We start from the raw sequence: 25,168 nt of genomic DNA on the forward strand, positions 1-25,168 counted from the left end.
TTCATGGGAGATTTCTTACAAATTCCTTGGAGAATCCAAAAATTTACAGTGGAAATTTTTTCTCAATTCCTTTTTTTTTTTTTTAAAGAATAAACCTATTCAACAGGTAAATCTAAATAATTTTTAGCAGTTCTCAATGTAGAGAATTCATGACTTCTTACTGTAATTGAAAAGGAACATACAAAGCAATTAGTCACTTATAAAACCCACGTTCAACCTTCAAAATAATGACTAACTTGATAGGAGAGGCAAGACTTCTTTAATTAAATACTGAAGTCTAGCCATTTGAGATAAGCAAAGCAGGTTATATAATCGTCTTCTGCACTCACAATATCCTTTTCTCCCTCTTGGAAATATATTATTTTTCAGCAATAGTAGAACATGTAACAAAAAAAGTTACTGTACTGTAGAAAATCACTCTAACCACAAGCTAAGTTTTTGGCTAAGAGTTAAACTTCATTCATTTGGATTTCACTAGATTCATAAGAAGAAAAAGTGATTAACCCTAGTGTAAGTAAAATTCCCTTGAGAATATATTAGATTCTTAAGAAAACAAAACAGTAAGCCGCCTTAGGCACTCACTTACATATAAATCCTTGGGGTGCTAACTGAAAAGCATTCCTAGCCATGCTAGAATAGGATTCTCAAACTTGAACACTGATTACCTTTGAGAGCTCTCCGACAGGTGTGCTCAGAAGCACTGGAAGATACAGGAGAGTCTGATACACATTCTGAAAAAGATGGGGTGGCTCCTGTGTGTGCATGCGGCCATCTAGCACAATCACTATTCAGCATGGGACTACATTTCCCAGGCCACCTCACCTCCAGGTGCAGCCATGTGACTAGTGCTCAACAAAGGAATATGAGAAAAGATGGTGCTTTACTTCAAGGCGACTGTGATTAAGAAGTGAGGTGCAGACAATTGCAAGATGGTGTTACAGGATGAATTACATCCCCTCAAAATTCACACGATGAAGTCCTAACCCCCAGTACCTCAGAAAGTGACCTTATTTGAAAATAGGACCATTACAGATGTAATTAGTTAAGATGAGGTCATACTGGAATACAGTGTGCCCCTAATCCAATATGACTGGTGTCCTTATAAAAAGGGAAAATTTAGATACAGACAGGAAAAGAGGGAAGATGATGTGAAGAGACTCAGGAAAAGGTGACCATTTACAAGCCAAGGAGCAAGGCGTGGAACAGATCCTTGCCTTACAGTCCACAGAAGAAACCAACCCTGCTGACACCTTGATCTTGGACTCCTAGTCTGCAGAACTGTGTGACCACACATTTCTGTTGTTTAAGCCACCCAGTCTGTGGTACTCTGTTACAGCAGCCTGAGCAGATGAAATAGATGGTGAGGCCGGAAGATGGAAGGCACCTGAGTTCAGGATTCCTGACTCACCTCTCAATAAAAGCACTTCACTGATCAGAAATACTTCCACCAGGCTGAGAGCTGAGCAAGAAAGGAAACTTGTTGTGTCAAACCATTCAATTTTGAGGGCTTATCTGTTATACCAGCTGTCATTACCTACTATAGGACCTAATTAATTTAAGTGGCAAGTAATTTTAAATTATTTTACATGAAAACAAACATGGACCTATCACATATCACAGGGAAAAATTCACGTAAAATTTTAGGATTAAAAACACTTCAAAGAAAATTTGAATTTACAGGAAGATATTTTGGGGTAAATTCTCTCAAATCCTCCATAGGGTATAAATTTACTCTCTTCTGCCAATACAAGTAGAATTTCCTCAAGAATATTAAAAAAGTCACAAAGTCAAAGTTGCTGGAACTTCAATTATGCCATATAATCCACTTAATTCTTTTTTTTTTTGAAATTAAGTGGAGCATTTCTATCAAGTAGCCCAAGTATGTAAAATTTTACTTGGGTACTAAAGATGAGAACACTGTAAAATGAGTTCTCAGCCTTTTCCAAAGTTCTCAATATTTTTATAATCAATCTGAAAAGAAGTCACTAGGTACAGAATACCTTCTGTTCGCATATGGACAAAAAATGTACCCTCTTTTATGACAGGTTAACTAATACGGAATAAATACTGGATACCAGTTTCCATTTTTGATTTTTTTTTTTCTGACATGAAGAAAAAATGAAATGATAACTATCTTCGGTAAGACTTAGAGTTATAGTTCAAAATACCTCAAAAGCCGAGCTGGGAGCTGGCTTCTCATGTTTATAGAAAAGCTAGGATGATTCAGCCTGAGCTCAGAGCTCAATTTAGATCACAGCATCTGGATTCAAAACACATGTGAGATGTGGCAGCCGATTTTCAGGTCATGACTGATCCAAGACAGAGATCGCAGACCACTCACCAGCATTATTCCAAACGGAGAAAGTGCCTGAGAGAAACAGAAGTCTCAAAGGTATTTGGAAGCCCACTCTGAACTGGTAGGGAACAGGTAACATCAGCATTTTCTGCATCCAGCAGCTTTTAAGCAGGTGCCGCAGAAGCCAAGGATAAGGCGGCCTAAGGATGACACTGAACAGCTTTGTCATGACATGCAGCCTTGCCATGGCCAGAAAACATCCCCTCACCCATGACTTCTTTCCTGAACTGGCTATTGTTCAGATTAAACTATGGGAATCTGGTAATAAATTGGAAAACCTCTGACAGCACACACTTCCTGCTAAGATCTGTGTTTAACTTTGCTTTGTTTCGAAGAGAAAACTGTAGTAAAGAAAAAGGAAAAATAAATGTAAATGCCCCTTTTCTTGATGAGAAGAAATCATAGCCACAGTAATTCTAATATAAACTACACAATGAAATCTAAAAGAAGAGGGGAAAATCCTCAGCTCAGTTTCAATCTCTATCGGAATTCACCTTGTGCCTTCCTTGATTTTCCTTGGATATGATATGTCCAGATGTGGGTGATTCTGCGCTATGGATTTTATGTGCAATAAAAAAATGCTTCTCCTGCTGCTTTTCCTCACCTCCCCCCTCCCCCATCTCTTTTCCTCTCTCTCCTTCTTGTCTCTTTGTTGTGAATGTCAGGGCTGTCAGTGTCACAGTCTGACATGATTAGCGTTTCTGACATTACACCAAGAAGCAGACAGAGAGCAAGGAGAGTGGGTGGAGGGGAAAGCAGTTATGAGTAGCCATTTAAAGAAGTCCAAGGAAAAAACAAGCCCAACCTCCTTTCTCTGAGGTTCCTTGATTACAGGGCAGTTTATAAATCACCTTGGATTTTTCTCATTTATCCTATTAGTCTGTTTTCCTGTTCTCTGGAGATCCCTAAGGTGTGGATCTATTCTGTGAGATCAAAGCCAGCAGCTCTAATAACAGATAAGACAGAATTCGTGATTCAGCGGATTCTAAGGCTGTGAAGTGTAACAATCAGCACACTTTGGGAAGATAGCGCCAGTCCATTTCGAGTATTGATTCGCTGCACTTTGTCACTCTAATGATGTTATCTCATTAAAAGAGATAAATGCCCCACTGTTCTTCTAAGAGCATCTGCTTCTTACTCTTCTTTTTCAACAGCATGGCTCTCAGAAGCAGCACATTAAAATCAAATTGAAATCCAATGCAAGGCTTGGCTACAGAGTAGCTTAAGGTATCTTTTTAATTGCTTTTTCCTACTCTCAACCCCCTTCCAGCTCCTCCACTACAGTCCTTCAAAGAAACAAGCAATATAAAGAGAAAGATGTAGAAAGTAATCATGATAGAAAGCATTTGCTGAGTGTCTGTTACATAGGGACTCCACTGTGTCAACATTTAACTTATTCCTACCTTGTTAGATAGGTAGAACAATCCTCAGTCTGCAAATAAAGAAATGGAGTTTGACGTTAGGCAACTTGCCCACGATCATGAAGGTAGGGAGAGAATGAGCCACAATTTGAACAAGGGTCCATTCAATGCAAGTACTTTTTTTTTTTTTTTATCTCCATTTCATTCATGGAACAAATAAGAAAATATGATTGCAACTTGATTAGAATAGGTGAAACAATGTAAAAGAGGGTAGCAATTATTCTTCGGCCTGCTAATAGCCAAGAACACAATGCCATAGGTTTTTTCAACAGATTTCTTATTAAATAAAAAAGGTAGCAATTTTTCAGAATGAATGTTTTATACATTATTCCTTTGTGTATCAGGCCTCTAAAGTACACATTATTAAAGTCTATTAAAGTCTGTATTTAGCAGCATTATTAATGTGCCTTTGGGGAAATTATTACAATGAAACAGCATCAGTCTTTCACAAAATTTCAATTGTTTAATATTCCTTTTCTTATCTTCAATACACGTGTCTATTTTTAGCTATAATCAGACCTCATCCCAAATGCCATAATCCCAGCCTAGAGCTGTCACAGCAAATTGTTTATGGGTTGGATTTAAGAAATAACAAGAAACGTAGACACTGTTAATTTCACCCAACACTTTTTTCATGATTGGTTGCAGTCTTCCTACAGTTGTAATTAACAGGTGCTCCTTGATCACTATGACATGTGATGATACTTTATCTCTCTGATTAGGGTTGGTTATCTTAATTAATTGCTTATATTTATATTTAACTGAAACTAGCCTCAAGATAATGCCACTTTATTAAAGTTTGAGAGTGGTAAGAAATTACAAAACTATTCCATTAAAAAAAATAGAAAAGAAAACCAAATAAACCAGAAGAACATATAAACTATGATTAGTCAAATCAAATATTTGCATTTAAAAGCAAACATCATTTACTAGATGTCTACTGGACTAGAAATATGTGTCTTCTGAACAGTAACTGAGGAGTTTCTGCAAATTATGCATTTATTTTAGATAGGCATCTCTATCTTTTTTTCTATTACATTAATTTTATCACACAGTATGAAGTTTTTTAAAAACAAAGCCAATGATGTACATGTATTCAAAAGCACAAGATTCTCTGAAAATATAGAAAATACTGCTAGGCTTATTTTACGAAGACAAAGGACAATAGGGAGCTGGGAAGAATACCAGCAAACAACTATATGTTATAAGGCCTCTGTATCACAAAAATGAAGGGAAAATAAAGCCAATCTAAAGTATTAGGTACTTAAATTAATAAGCTGGATTGGAAGCAATCTTTCCATTATAAATTTCCTTTCATACATAGCAATCCCACTGAGATGATAACTTTGTAAAATCAGGGAAAAATCAATTGTTAATATTCTAAAGATGGACAAACCACAGATTAAGTACCTAAATAATCATGTTTCCAATTACCAATTAACTAAGTAGAATTCTCTTAATTGTATTTATTAAGGCCTACTAATTGAGAGAAAAAGGGCAGAGTTGAGGACTTGGAGAAAGAAGACAGAAGCATTCGTCTGCCTGATTCATAAAGGTCAGAAACCCCTGGCCGTTTTTGTAGGAACCCAGCCATCACCAGTCACAAAGAAAAAGGCAGCAGCACACTTTGAGTATCCAAAGGGCCTCTTTACTGAGGCTGCATGGCTGTTGTGGGCTTAGTCCAACATAATGATGTAGGACAAGAACCCACCAGTTCAGTCAACATGCAATTAAAACTCCCAATGAAGGATGGCCCAGGGCAGTCCATTGGTTTGGGGCAGGGGGCGCAGAGAAGCAAAGCCTGTTTTAATTAAGAAAATACTAGGCACTCCTCCATAAATCCTCAAAAAATGAGGATGAACAAGATTCCAAAACCAACAATCACAATGTGTGTGAAAGTACCAGCAACAAGAATGAAGTGGGACTGAATATGTGCTTTCCTACAAATGAAACCTGTTTGATGGTGTAAGGAAAATAGATGTGCTGTGGTCAAGAACAGGCCAAGGCAGACATCTAGACCAGCATGACTCAGCAAGTTTGGAGTGCAGGCACACAGCTCCGCCTGTCATGTAACCATGCCATGTGAGGTATATTAAGTAACCACTCACGTGCGCTCATGCTTGACTCGGAGCCACTATTGTCTGTAAAAGGTATAATTACCCTGCTAACACTGTACATAATGGCTTGCACCCATGGCTCATCCCCAGGCTTGCACCCATGGCTTGCTTGTGCCCATGGCTTGCTTGCACCCACAGCTCCCTTGTGCCCAGAGAATAAAACCATGTTGAAATGCCCCACGATTCCTTGACTGGTCTTTCAGCTGCCAGCCACTCGTCCACCAACTCTCCTCCAACCTCAGTTAGAACCTGACAGATGGTCAGTAGCTGTAGCCATATTTCAAAGAAGTTATCATGATTCACAGTTAGGCCTCTCAGACTTGAAATTATATTACAGTCATGTCAAAACAGATCCTTTCTTCTCTGGGGCCTATAGGGTCTTAACACAAACACAAAGTTCAGCTTTTCTATTCTGAAGACTTAATTTACCTCCTACCTGTTCAGACTCTCTTTCATCTTTTCTGACATTATCAGGAGATGTTAAGTCAGGCCACATGACCCCTTCACTCAAGACAAGGCATTGCCACATCCATATGACACGGTAGTGGGTGCACAGAGTCTCAGGGCTAGAGCTCACTTTGAGGTGCTCCAACACAATCATTCATCTGATGCTCAAACTCTCTGTATAATAAGGCTCAGATTTTCAGCATAACCCTGGAAAATGAAGACTGTGATATGGTTTGGCTGTGTCCCGACCCAAATTTCAAACTGTAGCTCCCATAATTCCCATATATCATAGGAGGGACCTGGTAGGAGGTAACTGGTAACTGAATCATGGGGGTGGGTCCTTCCCATGCTGTTCTTGTGACAGTGAATAAGTCTCATGAGATCTGATGGTTTTATAAAGGAGAGTTCCCCTGCACAGGCTCTCTCTTGCCTGCTGCCATGCAAGATGTGACTTCAAATTCACTCCTCCTCACCTTCCACCATGATTGTTGAGGCCTCCCCAGCCATGTAACTGTGAGTCCATTAAACCTCTTTTTCTTTATAAATTACCCAGTCTCAGGTATGTCTTTATTAGCAGTGTGAGAACAAGCTAATACAGACTGCTTCTCGGAGAAGCAGGCACCAGCCAGTGCTTCACCACACACTGCTCTGAGATTTGGTGGTGAGCCATGCACACAAAGAGAGAACGGAAATGTGTTTCTGGTTAGGCAGAAAGGAGGAGAAGAGATGGGACTGATACAGAAGCATTACCATAGCTCCATAGTCAAGATGACTGTGTACAAAGAGAAGTCTACCTAACTTAGGAAGCAATCCTCTGGAATGTATATGTTTCATACATATTTACACACACACACACATTATATGCATGCACATATTTTAAAGACAAATGAGTGTAAACATATTCAGTTAATTCTTTTAAATTTGTCTTATCTCTCTTTCATGCCAAATCAACCCTCTACTCAATTACATGGTAAGTTGTATTTTAAATTTGCACTTCCATACCTCTCAGAAGGGAGTTATAGTGTTATTTTCTTCCTGAAACTTCACTGAATTTCCCAGTACACGGCAGGTGGAGACAGAGTCTGGAGGTCTAACTTGGCCTTTAACATTTCCATGCACCTCACATTCGACAGGACTCAATGTACACGTAACAGAGGGGCTACAGTGGCCTGGTGCCAGCAATGTTTCTTTTTTGCTTCACAAACTCTATAAAAATGAAGTTTTTTTGAAGAGCTAAGGGAAATTATTCCTTAAAAATGTAGAAAGTGAGAATAGAAGTGCTACAATGTCCAAGGGCACTCACTGACCAGGACTGAGGGTCCAGATTCTTGTTAGAGGAAAGCCTGCCACATATAAGACATAGGCACAGTCTAACTCAGTGGTTCTCAAACTCATCTCACGGCCCTTTTACAGGCTCACAAATGATCGCAGACCCTAAAGAGCTTTTGTTTATGTGAGTTGTTTCTATCAGTGTTTACCATGCTAGAGGTTAAACCCAATAAAATTTTCGAATATGAAGACACAGGTACACATCCCAGAAGTGATGTCATTGCATGTCACAGTCTCTTGAAACACCGTTGTGTATAGTCGAGAGAGAAGGGGTGAAAAAGGTAAATTGTATCTTAGTATTACTATAAAAATGGCTTTTATCTTGCAGGCAGACAGCCTGAAAGGGTCTAAGGGTGCCCCTCCCAAGGGTCCCCAAACCATAGTTTGGGAACCACTGGTCTAGTTCAAATTTGTACAGATTGGCAGTGTCTTTGAACATGTAAATGAAGAAATGGCACAGTACCGAGTAAGAGGATGTATTGTTCATTTTTAAAAATTGAGCCACTGAATCAAACGATGGCATCTTTTTTCTAGAGCATTTCTCTACTCACTACTGCCCCCAAACCATTAGTATATTAAAATGATCCTTCCTGGTAATATGCCAAGCAGAATGACCCTAGGTCCAAATCTCTGTTTTGACCACTCTCTGTTTTCTATCTGCTCACTAAATATCTTCATCCATTTGCAGCTCAAATGCAAAACAGCTAAAATAGTACTTATTTTTTAAATGTTTGGTTTCTAATCTGGTTGTTAATGAAATACACAAATATTGCAGAAAAGCTGAAAATGCCAAAAAGTATTTTTTAAAAAAGAAAGAAATGTGTCCTATGTTTCCACCCTCTGGGAAAGCCATGGTCAACATTCTGGGCAATAGCCTTCTGGTCTTTTTATCATGCATATTTTAAAAATGCAATGAAGTTCATATTTTAAAGATAATTAGTATATTTTATTTAAAAATATTTTTAGTATGAAAGAAATGCACATTGCTTAAGAAAATCTAGAACATACAAGCAAAATAAAGATAATGCTCATACTATGTTGATGTGTATAAGCAATCTTTATTCTGTGTGCATACTGTACCTTTTTTAAAAAAATGAAATAATGATTAGACTGCACATGCTGTTATATAACTTGTCTTCTTCGCAATTTATTTAGAACATCTTTTTATGTCACTCAGTATTCCTCAATCCCTCCTTGGCATTTTTATTATATGGCTGTACCATGGTTATTACCTTGAAAAATTACTATTTTAAGAATATTGTGATGAACATCTTAGCTAAATTTTGAACACATCCATGGCGGTTCTCTTTGAGTTAACGTTCTAGAAATGGAAATTCTGGGACAAAAGGTGTGTCAGTTTTTTAGGCGTTGATACACCTTGTTTAAGTCCCCTTAAGAAAGGTGTTCTTTCACTAACTGTGTATGAGAGAGCCTGATGTTCCCTACTCCCAGCTTCACTGGGTAAATGTTACAAATCTTCATCAATTGTATAGGTAAAAAATACTCTCTCATCATTTTAATTTGCATTTCTTTGATTGCTGTTGAGGTTGAATATTTTTCTTCTATTTTGTTGATCATATTTCTTTCTTTGTTGGTCTTACCTTTCTGTTCTTTGCCAATTTTCTATTAGTGTAATTATCTTTATGTTATAAATCTGTATTAATTTGTAAGAACTCTTAATAACTCTTTCTCATACATGGGTAAATACTGCCCCAGCTTGTCTTTTATCTTTCAGAATAGTTCAGAATGTTTTTCGATTGAAAGAAGTTCTGAGGTGTTACATAGCTAAGTACATTCTCTTCCTTGATAATTTCTGACACTAGAAATTAATAAGGCCTTCTTTATTCTAAGATCATTTAATTTTTAGTTGTATTTTCTTCCATGTCACTAGTTTAAACCTTGCAATAGCTCTTCAAAGTCTGCCACAAGGAGGACCTGGCCACTGCCTTCAGAAAAATGACTGTTGAGGCTTATTAAATATAGATTAGACATTTGGTGAAACAAACCACTGAAGGCGTCCTGGAAAGGAGAGACATCTTTTATGTTTATTATTCACCAATTCCTTACACTACCTCCAGTAGCTCTGTTAACTCGCTCTTTAAGATGTCTAAAATGAAAAAAGTGTTCACATTAGGTTTATGTTAAAATATTAAACCAGTGAGGTGTGATGACTCTTCTTACCTTTGCCAGAACAGCAGCTATCTTAGATAGGAAATACCTTTGTTACATTCATAATGTACTTCTTGCAAGCACAGTGCATGGCACATAGTATGCACTTGACAAATATGTGTTGGAGCTGATGTTTTACCAACGAGAGCTCTGTATATGCCAGGTTTGGGGTGAGAGAGTCAGGGATAATAAAGTCTGGACTTCACAGCTTCATATGAAGGAGGTGCAATGAAAGAAAAACTCCAAATGAAGGTAGAAACTAAATTTCAGTTTTACTTTTTAGTTGACTGTAGAGATATTGATCTGCGTGTAAACATGAAACTGCCTCAGACCTGGGACAGTAGGATGTGGTGCTGAATACTGGAAAATATTCAGAGAAAAAACATTCTGCTGGGCAGATCATTAAGCAAAACAGTGGCATCCACCCACTAAAAGAGACAAGGGGCACTACTCTACTTCATCTGGATGCTTTGGCATTTGTCCAAAGCAATAAAAATCAGATCCGGCTTGATCTGAACATAACAAGGAAGAAACAGTTCTCAAGAAGATCTTTTTTTCACGATGGGGGAAGAGAGAGGGTCATTTTGTATAATAATGGAAAAATCAATTATTTTTCAATCAGACGGAGTGTCCTCATAAATTTAAAGCACAGAACAGCATGTGACATGCCTTCATAAAAAACGACGACCACGAGGGAGAAGAGTAAAGGATCATAATCCCAAGGTTGCTACTAAGAAGGAAAGATCTAGGCCGGGTGCCGTGGCTCACGCTTGTAATCCCAGCACTTTGGGAGGCCGAGGCGGGCGGATCACGAGGTCAGGAGATCGAGACCACGGTGAAACCCCGTCTCTACTAAAAATACAAAAAATTAGCCGAGCGTGGTGGCGGGTGCCTGTAGTCCCAGCTACTCGGAGGCTGAGGCAGGAGAATGGCGTGAACCCGGGAGGCGGAGCTTGCAGTGAGCCGAGATTGCGCCACTGCACTCCAGCCTGGGCGACGCAGCGAGACTCCGTCTCAAAAAAAAAAAAAAAAAGAACGAAAGATCTTTCAAGAGGAGAACAACACTTTTCTTGCTAGTGTGTTTTCTGTGAATGTACACAGCGGCCAGTATGCACTGAATGTACATCATCCTGCATAATTTGCCTCTACAGAATCCTGTTCAATTGGCTTTACATTTGGCTATGGCTTTTAAGTGACACACTGAAATCCTTTCTCTATAGCATGATAACGCAGCAGTAACACAGATAAACCAGAAACGTTGGTTTTTTTTTACTGGCAAATATACTATATGTAATATATATTTATATATATTAGCAAGAAAATAACCAAGAAAGTAGTAGAAATACTTTTGACAGAATTTAAAAGTTAAATTTTGGCCAGGTGTGGTGGTTCACACCTGTAATCCCAGCATTTTGGGAGGTTGAGATGGGAGGACTGCTTGAGTCCTGGGGTTCCAGACCAACCTGGGTAACATGGCGAAACCCCACCTCTACAAAAAATACAAAAATTAGCCAGGTATGGTGGCACACACCTGTAGTCCCTGCTACTCAGGAGGCTGAGGTGGGAGGATTGCTTGAGTCTGGGAGGTTGAGCACTCCAGCCTGGGTGACAGAGCAAGACCCTCTCTCTCTCTCAAAAAAAAAAAAAAAAAAAAAAAAAGTTACATTCTAATTATGAAATTTTTGATCAACATAAAGATTGGAAAGTCAGCTCTTGCAAAAAGCTGCGAAGAATGTATGAACACTGGAAAGATGGTCAAGTCTGCATGAGGGTTTGGGAGAATGCATACCCTGGGAAAATATGTGCTCCACAATTTCTTTAATATGTAAGACTCAGAATTTACAACCATTAATGCCTGTTTACAATATTTAAAAGGTGAATAAATAAATATAAGGCTGTCTACTCTGTGTAAACCCATGAGTCTGTTATCATATTCCATGTACACTGACATATTCCCTGTAGACTGGCCTCAGGGATGACAGCAGATTCATGATGGGCCTTATGTGCAGGAATGCCCTCTGCTTCTCTTTTTAGCCAGCACTGATACACCAACACGCTAGCTATCCGAAGGCCCAAAGTACACCCCTTTCTGGTGTTTCCTCAGACCCTGGCACAGACAGGAGTTCAAGAATGTGAGGAATGAAGGCCCTACCTGGTGGACAGCAACTCATGAGGTATCAGGGTAGTCCTGTTAAATTAGTGCGGCCAACTGCTAATCCTTTTGTACCATGGGATTTGGGGGATTCTGTGTTTTCTAGAGGCACGGTCTCTGATGGATTCACAAGAGAGCTGTCAATGTCTAACTGCAATCAGCATCGCCCTGGCACTTCATAGGAATAACAATGACCCTAGAACGCCAGGGCCACCCTCCATCCGGACACCTCCCTAACTGAAGTGCCCCGTCAGTGAGCTGGGGTTTAGGAAGAAAGGAGAGCATTACAGTGTGTGTCTGAGGAAGAGGAAAGTGCACAATTCGAATGTCTCCAACTTTCTAGGAACAAATCCACTTAGAACGTCAGTCACACCCACAACAATATTTCTAGCACTCCAACTAACACCATAATTGAGGAGGAGATTCTCTGGTTTTATTTATGCTGAGAAGAGCTGTTTCCTCCCCAGAGAGTGACCTATTCTTTGTCTTATGCCAAGAAAGCCATAAGAAAAATGCTGACCTATGAAGGTGACACATCATGCTTAATCACTACTTTCAATTAAAACAATATAAAATAAAGCACGTACTGAGCCACTCAGGCAGAACATAATATCCCAAGCAACAGACACACCTACTGAGACTTGACATTTCTGAGGAGTCTGGTTCCCAGCTGTGTGTGGAGAGTGAATCCATGACATTAGATGTTGGGTTGCCCTGGAGAAACTTAGGGCGGAGCTGTCACAGCAAACTGCATTTGCTGATAACAGATTTCCCCAGTTGCCTTAGCTTTTCAATACACCAAACTCCAAATACTAGGAGCCAAAAAAGGTTTGCAGCCATGGATCTCCCCTCCTCCCCACCTCCAGTCATGACCCTGGGGCAGAATACCTGCCTACTTTCCAGTATTCCAACAGCTCACTTCTCAAAGGAGGCTTAACGCCAAGTGTTTAAGCTGGGGTGGGGTTGAAGCGGGAAAACTCAGCACTGGTTTCTTTCTCTTTGGCTCAGCTCAGCCAAACGAAAACTCCTCAAAAAAAGCAATTGCTTGTTTTTTTGCTGGTCTCTTCAGATAGGATAAAGCGGCCAGAGTCTCCCATAAAACTTGCATCTAGGGAAAGAGTGTAAGTGCACAGAGGGCTTTTCCAGCTTTCTCCAACCCCTGAAGCCACCCAGGGCCCTTCCTGCCCATGAGAAGGCTGAGTAAATGACCATGAGAAAAGTCACCACTGGAAGAGGGTACCTTAGTAGAAGAATTTCAACAGGGAAATGGGCTTTCTAAAGTCTAGAGATTCCATATGCTCTTTTCACAACCAAACCATTGAACAGGGCTGTCCAACTCTACCACAATCCATATAACAGGCCTGCAATAACACACCTGTTTTTGTAGGCCTCCGGAAACATCTCTCCCATGTTTTAAATCCTTCAGTGGCTCATAGGATCTGGCCTTTGCCTCCTTCTCTGGGCTTATATCTGACCACCTTCCACTAGCGCAGTAGTTTTCAACCAAGGGGTAATTCTGTCCCCGTATGGGACACTGGGCAATAATCTGGGAACATTTTTGGTTGTCACAATTAGAGTGAAGGGAAGGGGATGCTACAAAAAATCCTAAAATTCAGAAAACAGTCTCTCACTGCAAAGAATTACCTGGTCCAAATACCAAGTGTCAAGGCTGAGAAACCCTGCTCCAGCCATACCAAACTCTTTGCTGTTCTCTGAGCACACCAGGCTTTCTCATATGCTTTTGTGCCTAAACACATTCCTTTACCTGGAATGCCTTGCCCCACCTTCCCTGTCCAGGAAATTACCATTTCCCATCTAGGATCCTACTCAAATGTCACCTCCTCTACATTGTCCTTCCCAGATTCCCCAGAGTTGGATGTTCCTTTTTCTGTGCCTCCAGAGCTTCTGGTACACACCTTGCTAGAACACACTCACTATGTTGACCCAAGACAGTCTGCACATGCTGAAGGCATCTCAAGTTGTATTCTTGTTTATTCCCATAGTGCCCATCTGGTAATAAATCACCACTCACCAATTTAATCAGGGAATAAATCAAAATGGAAAAGATGCACCTTACACTCTCTTGCAACTATGTCTAAGGGATAAGTGTCCCCAACATTAAAAACAACAGCAGTAAATATGTATCAAGTGCTTGTAATGTGGACAGGTACCATATTAAGCCCTGGTACACGCAGCAACTCATTTCATCCTTACAATAATCCTATCAGGTAGGTATCATTATTATCAGCATTTTACAGATGGGGAAATTGGGGAACCAAGAAGTCAGGCCACTTGCCTAGGGTCACTGACACTAGCATCCGGAAAAAGTGATATTTAGTCCCAAGAAATCTAGCCCCAGAGTCTCAATATTCCAATATTCATGCCAAGGCAGTTATACTATAACCCAGTATTTCAGCCACTCAGAGGCCCCTGGCAAGTATAAATGACACCTCCAGAGGACTACGCAGCCAGAGTAGCCACCAGCACCTGTGACCCTTCTTGTGGGGGATCACACGACTCTCCAACTCTGAAATGCTTCTGGCAGGAGAAGCAACCTCTTCACATCATGGAAAGACATATGTATTTCAGAAAATCATGGTACCATAAAGGAAATACAAGTGCTGATTCCTCAAAGTACCTCTTACCTTGTTCATGCTGCAGGGATGGGAGCAAGGGATCAGACATGTCACAATGCGAGGCAGCTCTTGAAGATTCTCCTCATTCCTGGAGCCCTCACTTTCTGAAGCAGACAGCTGCACTGTGAATATAAACAAAGAAGAAATCCATCAGCTGGTGCCCAGGAAGGCATAGAGCACTGCTGTGTGCACTGGCACTTGCTGTCATGATGGCAATGATCCAAGTCTGCACTGTCCAACATGGTAGCCACTAGCCAGATGTGGCTATTATTGAGCACTTGAAAAGCAGCTAGTGCAAATGGGGGCTGCCAGGACTCAACAGCTAGAACTTCCACAGATTTCCTAGAAAGGCAGTGTACCATAAGGGAATTCAGATGGTCAGTTTTCCATGGGCCAAATGAACTAAACAGTCCAATTCCCCCCAAATAGAAAAAGAGTCCACCATGTTTTTATTCATGCTATTTATTCTTTACATGAAGTTTTTGATTCATATGAATTACATTTTAGAGTAAAAGGGTCATTGTACAGTTTCAGGGTTCTTCTTTGTCTTTTTTTTTTTTTTTTGGCATAAAGTCTCATTCTGTTGCCCAGGGTTGAGTGCAGTGGCATGACCACAGCTCACTGCAGCCTCAACCTTCTGGGCTACAGTGATCCTCCCACCTCAGCCTCCCAAGTAGCTGGGGCTGCAGGTGTGCACCACTACATCCAGCTAATTTTTGTATTTTTTGTAGAGATAGGGTTTTGCCACGTTGCCCAAGCTGGTCTCAAACTCCTAAGCTCAAGTGATCCTCCTGCCTTAGCCTTCCAAAGTGCTGGGATTACAGGTGTGAGCCACCATACCTGGCCAGTTTCAAGGTTAATTTGTCAAATATTATGGGAAAATATTTAAAAAATGACTTCAGTTACTTAAATGGATTTGCAGCCTTTTCCTCTGAAAGGTGTTTACAGGTGGAACTGACAGGAGAGCAAAACATTGTAAGGTTCCTGATACTCAATTTGTGTGCTATTTTTTTAAGTTGCATCTATGAAGGATTTATATATCTGGACCTTCCCATAATACATGGAATCGGAGGTTTAACTGGAACTGCAGTGCTTTTAAAAATGAAAAATACACTATTTTTAATTATAATATATTAAGAATATAGAAAATGTTCAACAGGAAAAGAAAAAGGTACTTATAACCCCACAAGCCCACCATAACCATCTTTAGTTCTTAGTAATCAGCCTTTGTCTACACTGGAGAATGACATGTCTGCTAACTAAGTACAGGACATGGAGAATTCCAAAGCTGTAGTCCCCATATTAACATCTTTCACTGCTAAGAAAATGATTTTGCAATTACATTTTCAAAGATAAACTCCTACTCCAAGCACATTACTATTCTACGAACATAATATTACTACATTCCTTTTATAAATCAGATGATAGGGAGAGGAAATTGCAAATCACTCCTTGGCTACTTGAAATACGGATTCCAAAGAAAATACCACATGCGGATTAAAGACTTAAATGTAAGATCTAAAACCATAAAAACCCTAGAAGAAAACCTAGGCAATACCATTCAGGACATAGGCATGGGCAAGGACTTCATGTCTAAAACACCAAAAGCAATGGCAACAAAAGCCAAAATTGACAAATGGGATCTAATTAAACTAAAGAGCTTCTGCACAGCAAAAGAAACTATCAGCAGAGTGAACAGGCAACCTACAGAATGGGAGAAAGTTTTTGCAATCTACCCATCTGACAAAAGGCTAATATCCAGAATCTACAAAGAACTTAAACAAATTTACAAGAAAAAAAACAAACAATCCCATCAAAAAGTGGGCAAAGGATATAAACAGACACTTCTCAAAAGAAGACATTAATGCAGCCAACAAACTTATGAAAAAATGCTCATTATCACTGGTCATTAGAGAAATGCAAATCAAAACCACAATGACACACCAGTTAGAATGGCGATCATTAAAAAGTCAGGAAACAACAGATGCTGGAGAGGATGTGGAGAAACAGGAACACTTTTACACTGTTGGTGGGAGTGTAAATTACTTCAACCATTGTGGAAGACAGTGTGGCGATTCCTCAAGGATCTAGAACTAGAAATACCATTTGACTCAGCAATCCCATTACTGGGTATATACCCAAAGGATTATAAATCATTCTGCTATAAAGACACATGCAGATATATGTTTACGGCAGCACTGTTCACAATAGCAAAGTCTTAGAACCAACCCAAATGCCCATCAGTGATAGACTGGATAAAGAAAATGTGGCACATATACACCATGGAATGCTATGCAGCCATAAAAAAGGATGAGTTTATGTCCTTTGCAGGGACATGGAGGAAACTGGAAACCATCATTCTCAGCAAAGTAACACAAGAAGGGAAAACTAAACACCGCATGTTCTTACTCATAAGTGGGAGTTGAACAATGAGAACACATGGACACAGGGAGGGGAACATCATACACCGGGGCCTGTCAGGGGGTGGGGGGCTGGGGGAGGGATAGCATTAGGAGAAATACCTAACGTAAATGATGAGTTGACGGGTGCAGCACACGAACACGGCACATGTATACCTATGTAATAAACCTGCATGTTGTGCACATGTATCCCAGAACTTAAAGTATAATAAAAAAGAAAATACCACATTCAGTCATAGCAATAGCATATTTTAACAATATGTACAACATAGAGAGATCTTGGAATTCCAGCTTTGTAGTATGAATACATCCAAACATCTCCACATGTACATGATGCCTGGGTAATCACAGCTTCAAAGTCAAGAAAATTCAATATCTAATTCTAATTGATCTTAAAGTGACTGAAAAAAAAATGCATATAACTTTTACTCTTTCAATTTCTAGAAGCATGTGCTAATAAATTTCTTAGTTTTAAAGTAGAACTTTATACATGCTGTTTCCTTTTCAATGTATGTATCAATCCATGTAAAAACTACAGCCTAGCACTTAACTGGAAAGCTTGCCCAAATGCCTAGCAGAGATGCCTCATGTCACAATTCAATTTTTATGTACACATTGGTATCAACACAGGAAATGTGGGTACAAGAAGATAATAACAAACAGACAAGGATTCTTGAACATCATTTCCCTGAGGAACCCCACCCAGCTCCAATCATGCCACAATCCCCGTACTCTCAGAACTTGGATAAATAGCTTGCACTAAACTGATTACGGATCCCTTCCTGTCCCTGCCCCAACTGTTCCTATGTCATTTTCATGTATGTTGTTTTACAACCGAACCAGGCTAAAAACCCTCTGAGGGAAACATCAGGCACACAGAACGTTTTAAAATAAATATTACAATAGTTTTTTCTTTGCTCTCACTCACAGGGCCTAGGATGATATAGACTCAAGTGTGGGGTCTTAAAAACAATGTTAATAATTGTTGCAGCTGCCTTTGGAGTTCTTTTAAAAAGGAAAACCTCTTAATGCCAGGGTTGTAAATCTTTTAAAAAATATTAAGAATATCATACAACTGTATAGTACCCCAAACTGTACAATGCACTTTCATATATTAATACTCTCATTTAATACTAATACCAATCTGGGTAGTAGTTTTCCTAATTTGGAAACCAGACACAGAGAGGTAAAACAACTTTTCCTGGTTCTTGCTGTAATAAGCAATAGACTCTGGACTAGAAGTGACTTCATTTCAAGACACTACGGAAATAAAGCATGTGAAAGACCACAAATAAAAAATAAACACAACACACACCCCAAAACAATGCACACCCCAAAACAACACACACACACACACACACACACACGCACACACCAAGACCACCATTTAAAAGAAAACGCCTCAGAGAACAGATGACAATTTTAGAAACTGGGTCAGTTCAGTTCTGGACAGCAACCAAAAAGACTGGCCTTGTTCTATCAAGTACTTTCCATCTCCTTTGAAATCGAGGGAACCTGGTTGTTTTGCAGCCAATTCAGTTTATGAAGAAGCTTAGCGAAACCTACAGCTTAAAAAAGGAGACTGCATCTTAAATATAAAGTATTAGGGAAAAAGATACCTGAGTTACCATGGTGGAATCAAGAATGTTTTCTTTTTTGGTTTATTATTCAATGTTTCTTTTTATTGTTTTAAGAAGTTGGATTCCTCTAGTACTGAACAAAAGGAAACTACAGATGTCTTTAAAGGGTGCCTTGAGAAAGTTAATCCCATAAGCCCGTGTGACTTCCACTCAGCTGATCCTAACAGTTGGTTCAATAGTCAATCTTAGACTTCTAAAAGGTTAATAAAACATAATCCGTCTTTCCAGGTGGACAGAAGTGTGGGTAAGAAGGAAGGTGGGCCGGAATTACAGAATCCCAGCACTTTGGGAGGCTGAGACTGGTGGATCACTTGAAGTCAGGAGTACCAGCCTGGCCAACATGGAAAAACCTCGTCTCTACTAAAAATACAAAATTAGCTGGGCGTGGTGGTGCAGGCCTGTAATCCCAGCTACTCGGGAGGCTGAGGCAGGAGAATAGCCTGAACCAGGAGGCGGAGGCTGCAGTGGGCCAAGATCGTGCCATTGCACTGTAGCCTGAGTAACAGAGTGAGACTCCATCTCAAAAAAAAAAAAGGCGGAGACAAAGTCTAAGAAGAAGAGAGAAATGACAAGATGAAAGATACAAAGAATGGAGAAAAATAAAGGGCGGTAGGCAAACAAAGACACTCAGAGATAGGTTTGGTAACATGGCCAAGTGCCCCTCACCAGCCAGGTCCTCACTATGGAAGGGACCCAGAGATTCGGGCTCCTGGTGACAATTCCACATCCTATGGCTTCTCTGAGGGTTATACTCTGATGTCTCAGGTGTCAGCAAATGAGAGTTGGAGAAAACACCAGGTGTACCTGATTCACCACTATTTATTTACCATCAACCTCCATCTATCATGGAGAGAAGCCTATTTTACTTGGATCACTGTTAATATGGCATAGAGGTATGCTGAGAATAACATAAGCCACCTTTAATCCTATGCTCTTTAAAGAGAAGCTTAAAAGTGTCAAGGGCTGTGTGTGTGTGTGTGTGTGTGTGTGTGTGTGTGTGCGCGCGTGTATGTTCTGCTGGCCCTTGAAAATGCAACTAATACTGCCAATACTGAATGGAATATGGTGAGTTGGGCTTTTCTCCCCACTCCAACTCCCACCCCCTTCTACGATGTCCATTCTAGAAGCCTTCGGTAATACATCTCAAAGCTGGGTAGCTCAGGCACTCCTGTGGGAGATAGATAGGCCAACAAGAGCAAGCAGGTCACTCTTCGCAGTGTTAAAGGTCTCACTAGCTTTTAGACATAACACGCCATGAGGCCAGTCTGTGGGATGGACTCTTGTTCCTACCCTTCCTACCACCACGGCCAGCAGCTTAGGCAGAGGGCTGGAGCATGAGGGCCTATGCCAGGCCCAAGAGCTTTTGGAGAAGGAGTAAGTGAAGTAATACAAGGTGAACAGGCTCTGAAGTCTAGAAAAAAATGCTGTTGCATCTAGGACTTAGAAACTTGGGAAATCAGATGGACAGGTGAGAGCAATATCCCAAATTTCCTCTACTCTATTTTAAGGGGTGGAGTAATTCACATGGCTTCGAAGTTAAGTCTGGACAATCTTCAACTGGAGACTTTAAACTGAAAAAAATATAAGGCCATTTTATTACAGAAAAGCTAATCCCTCCCTTCTACAATAGGGGGCATGGTGCTGGGATTAAAGGATCCAAAGGCAAAGAAACTAGACTCCTGCCCTCTTCCCCCAATGCATACACACCTTCTCTCCAAGTGGCTGGCTCATTCCCTGCTTCCTAAAGAAGAGGCAAGAGGAACAGAGTGGAGCTTGCCAAGGAGATTCCTGCAGGTCCCTCTCCATCCTCAAAGTTACAGCAGATGTGTGGCTGTGGTTCTCCATGACTTCAGTGTCCTCGCCACCCCCACATGGAGGCAGCAAACACACTATAACATGGTTCTGCCCCCAGAGACCAGACGTTTGCCATTCTGCTTTGCTCCCCTGTGCGCTGCCCTCACAGCATACCACGGAAAACAGACACTCTAAGCCAGAACGACAACAGCATCTTCCCATCAAGCATCATCAACAGCCTTCCTCCCCAAGGATAGGTTAGGTAATTTGAAAAGGAATGTTCTGAAATTTTAACTAATATATGAGTTATGGTTCAATAGGAAATGGTGATAAAGAGAAGGAAACAAGAGGATTATAAATTATAAAAGAGAGACACATTATTGGTAACACACACACAAATGGTCTGAGAGCCAGAAGGGGAGAAACAGAGGCCAGGAAAGGGCCAAGAGTGACAAGTGGTAGAGTGTCCGTCACTTTCATACACCCACTTCTGGCACACAGGCTAGGGGGTTCTTGCACTTGGTCAAATGATAAGTCAGGATATCTAATATTTAGATTCAGGGCTATCACTGTAAAATGTAAAACGCAGTCTCCAGTGATTTAGAACTACCTCAATTTAAAGGCAAAACACAGAGGAGCCCCAAGAGATTACTGGGCCCAGCCCACTTTCCTTGCCTAAGTGACTATTTAAACCAGGGGTCACAAATTCAGATGACTGCAGGGGTCAAGAAAGAATGAGATGAGTGAAAGGTCAGATCTGGGAAGACAGTGAGGAACGGGGCATCTGGGGAGTCTGCTACTCAGCTCCAGCCCCAGCAAAGCAGGAACAAGCCCCATGTGCCAAGAGCTTCTGATACTCAAGAAACAGAGTTGAGAGACTGTGTAAAATAATTTGCTGTTTTAATGTTGGAAACTCATGCTAATACTTTGGAAATTTTGTAGGAGTTGGGTCTGGTTGGCTAGTTTGCCTCTTCTACCGCACACCTTCCATGTCAGTCAGGGGATTCTTTGTTCCTGTAAACCTCCGGAAGAGAAAACTCTCTACCTGCCTCTTGGCCCCTCTGGGTTGTACTGCTAGGGCTTCACTGCCCACAGAAAGCCAGGGAGAAGAGTAGGCAAAGAGAGATGGGGCCAAGTCAGTCTGAGTATCAACTCCACCTCTTGGAACGTAATTTCTGGCAAGTTACTGGCTCTCTCTCAGTCTCTGTTCCTTTATCCTTAAAACTGGGGGAAATTCTTTATACCTCTGGAGATTCTTTTGAGGATTGTTTTGAGCATTTCACGGAAGAGATCTTTTCTATTTTGTACTAGTACCCAAATACCCAGCACCTATCCTGCTGCCTTACATACAGTAGGCACTCAATATATGCCAAATTTAATTATAATGTTTGGGAAGATCTCCCGTAAGTCCGGCACCAGTTGAACCTATTTCTTTTCATTCTCTCCTCTTCTGATGCTTTAATGTCAATATTCATGTCTACTTCTCGCTTGGTCAGAATATTTTGAAATTAAACTTTATAGAAGTCCAAATTAAGAATAAATACTGAAGAGTTTTTTCTTAAGAAGCATGGCATACTTTTAGGTCAGCAAGGCACTATTTGGGCACTACTGGCGACAGCTTTTTGTGCACTTTAGAAGAAAAAAAACTAAACACAAGAGATTTCATTGTCCTATTAATAAATTAAGGAATCATGCATTAAGTTTAGCATTCTCATGTTTGCCAATAATGCACGTCACTGCATGGGGAGTACACAGTGGCTATTCCAGGCAACTCTTGATCCATTTGTTCACTTTGGATTGAGAAGGCTGAGTTATATTCATCTAGAACAAATGTTTACTAACCATGTCTTATTTACCTGGGTTTCTTTGACTTTATGCTGAAAGAATCCCAGAGCCCTCCAAATAATTTCAACTTCCCTCTCCCTTGGCGGGGTGGTGGAGGGGAGGTTTGCTGTACAATTCAGGCAAACATTTCCTATGATTTGGTGAGAAAGTGAAATAACAGACAGCCTGGTGGGTTACTTCAGAGTGACCCACTGCAACGGAAGCACTGTTAAAGAAGCGTTAAAGGGGACCAGCTCTCTCTCCAATAAAAAGTTTCTAATTAAGGAACTAAAATATTCTCAAGATCATCTTGGGGACAAGCTATAAGTAGGATTGTCACCTTAATTGGGGCTAGTGCTTACAACTGAAACTGCTTAGCAAGCCAGAATGGGTTATATGCCTTGTTCCTCTTGAGAAGAAACTTTCATTAATCTGCAGGAAGAAAACTCTATTTGGCCTGATGGGCTCTGCTGGAAAGCAATCTCAGAGGTTCACTGTTAACCTCTGCTTTTCTGGGGCTTAGATTCTGTTTCTTTTTTTTCCTGAGACAGGGTCTCACTCTGTTGCCCAGGCTGGAGTGCAGTGGTGCCATCTTGGCTCACTGCAGCCTCAACCTCCCAGGCTCAAGTGATTCTCCCACCTCAGCTTCCCAAGTAGCTGGGACTACAAGTGTGCGCCACCCATGCCCAGTGAATTTTTTGTAGAGACAGGGTTTTGCTATGTTGCATAGGCTGGTTTCAAACTCCTGGGCTCAAGTGATCCTCCTGTGTTGGCCTCCCAAATTGCTGGGATTATAGGCATGAGCCACTGCATCTGGCCATATTCTGTACTTATTATCAGCATCTCCTTAGTGTGGCTTATTCTTTTTGAGGGAGTACCATGTCCTGGGTTGTTAAGCCTCTCCACAGGGATCTAGTGTTTGCCTCCACTATGGCCTGAGGGCTTTCAATGCTCTCAAACCAGTTCCTACCAAAACAGCTGAAGTTATACCATGCAGGTAGTAGTGTAACTATGAACCCCAGAGCTATTCAAACAGTGTAATCTTGGGTTTCCATCCCCCTGGTCTGTGCCCCAACACACAGACTTAAAGCCCCAGACAGACTGGGGAAAATCTTCTTGCCCCCCTTTCACAAGCAATTCCTGTGTGAGTATAGACACTATAGCCCCTAGAGCCTAGAGCCTATAGCTGGGTCTGAAACACTCTAAGGCCAGTGGCATCAATGTCTTCTGGCACCTAAGAATTTCCCTGTCCTGCTTTAAAGCTCATATGTACTTGAAAATATTTAACCAATATAATACCTTAGGACATTTTGGGGTGGGTGGTCAGAAGTAGGCCAGGCTTAGGACTTTTTGGGGTGGATGGTCAGAAGTAGGTCAGGCTGCATGAGCTCAGTATACCATTCTGCCAGAATTGGGTTCCCTAAATGCAATTCTGCCATATTTAGGTCCCATATGTAGCCATTTCTAGCTGTCATTTAGGCTACAACTAGAATTATGTTCTTTGTAGCCTAAGCTAATTGCTGTGACTCTTTCACTAACTCATCCTCATTACAGAGTGCCACTGGGGGGAGAAAGTGCTTATGGGTAGCCCAGGCCTTGAGAAACCTACCCTTAGCCAGAAGCAGCAGGTCCAGGCAATTACTCCAAGGAAACAGGTCACCTTTCTTCCCAAGGCTGCATTTTCCACACCCAACTAAGTCTGCCCTCAGTTCTGTGGAAAGGAATCTGCCTTCCATTAACTTTTCCATGATTTAGAACTGGATGACTGCACACTGATATTTTAGTAGAATGAGAGAAGCAAAGACAGCAAGAAATGCAACAAGGGCACAACCACCTTAACACATCAGGGAGGTCTGCAGGGAGTCACTGCATTCTCCAACAGCAAGCAGCCAAGAGAACAGCCACAGAAAGCAGTTCCAGCAGCTGACCCTGGGGTCCTCTCTGATCTCATTACAGCAGTTGACACTAGTCCTCACAAAACAAACAGAGGAAATTTATGCTTGCCTTAGCTGTGGAAAGCTCCACATTCCTTATTAACGAGAGTTTCAGCTTCTGAGACCACAGTCGCTGGAATGGGGAGGAGGTCGGCTGTGCTCCCAAGAAAGAACTGTGGCTGCTGCCTTGCCCTCTTTCTGGGGTTGGATACACAGGCAGTGAGCCTAGGGCCTAGGCTGTCTGCTCAGGTGACTGGGGGGAAGTTCCCTTTCTGCTAATGTCGACTTCCCTCGGCTCAGACGGTGGGGTCATTTCCTCTTAAACAGCACTGGGAAACTCACTATAAGGGAGTCTTGAGGGGTTCCACCCGCTAAGGTCGGAATTCCAAGAGAGAGGTTGTTCTGCATAACCATACTCAAAAGTACTCTTGCCTGCACCTTCAAAAACTTTACTTAACTTGGAATTCCAACTTAAAACATTACTTCATATCCTTTAATTCAATCTTAGAAGTAACTGAGCAGCCAGCTCATGACGTAAAGAGTGAGCTTCTAAACCAGAGTAAGAATGTGGAGCAGAAGTTCTGAACCAGAGTGGTTTTGTCTCCCAGGGGACATCTGGCAATGCTGTAGACATTTTTGGTTGTCATGACCCGGGGGAGGGTGCTACTGGCATCTAGTGGGTGAGACCAATGATGCTACTGAAGATCCTACCATGTACAGGACACACCCCATAATAAAGAATTACTGGTCCAAAACGTCAACAGTGCTGAGATTGGGAAACCCTGACCGGGGGGGAACATTCAAGGATATGGGTAGACTTAAAATCATGCCAACTCATAATCACATTATAATAATGTGGTATCATGCAACTTGGGGTCCCCAAAATGTAAACAATTAACAACCATGAAAATTTACCAGTTCTCTCCTTG

The 25,168-nt window shown here is 41.1% G+C and overlaps 1 protein-coding gene across 2 annotated transcripts in view; it reads right to left on the minus strand.

Moving 5' to 3' along the window:
• BACH2 (BTB domain and CNC homolog 2) overlaps window positions 1–25,168 on the minus strand; it is a 373,540-nt gene that overhangs the window by 268,977 nt on the left and 79,395 nt on the right. For both annotated transcript variants that reach the window (XM_032155389.2, XM_058435404.1), the window contains exon 2: window positions 14,637–14,749. The gene's annotated coding sequence lies outside the window, so the exon portion shown is untranslated. The remainder of the gene's footprint in view (window positions 1–14,636; window positions 14,750–25,168) is intronic.

The sequence above is a fragment of the Hylobates moloch genome, unplaced genomic scaffold (genome assembly GCF_009828535.3).
Source record: "Hylobates moloch isolate HMO894 unplaced genomic scaffold, HMol_V3 SCAFFOLD_2, whole genome shotgun sequence".
In the NCBI taxonomy this organism is placed as follows: Eukaryota; Metazoa; Chordata; class Mammalia; order Primates; family Hylobatidae; genus Hylobates; species Hylobates moloch.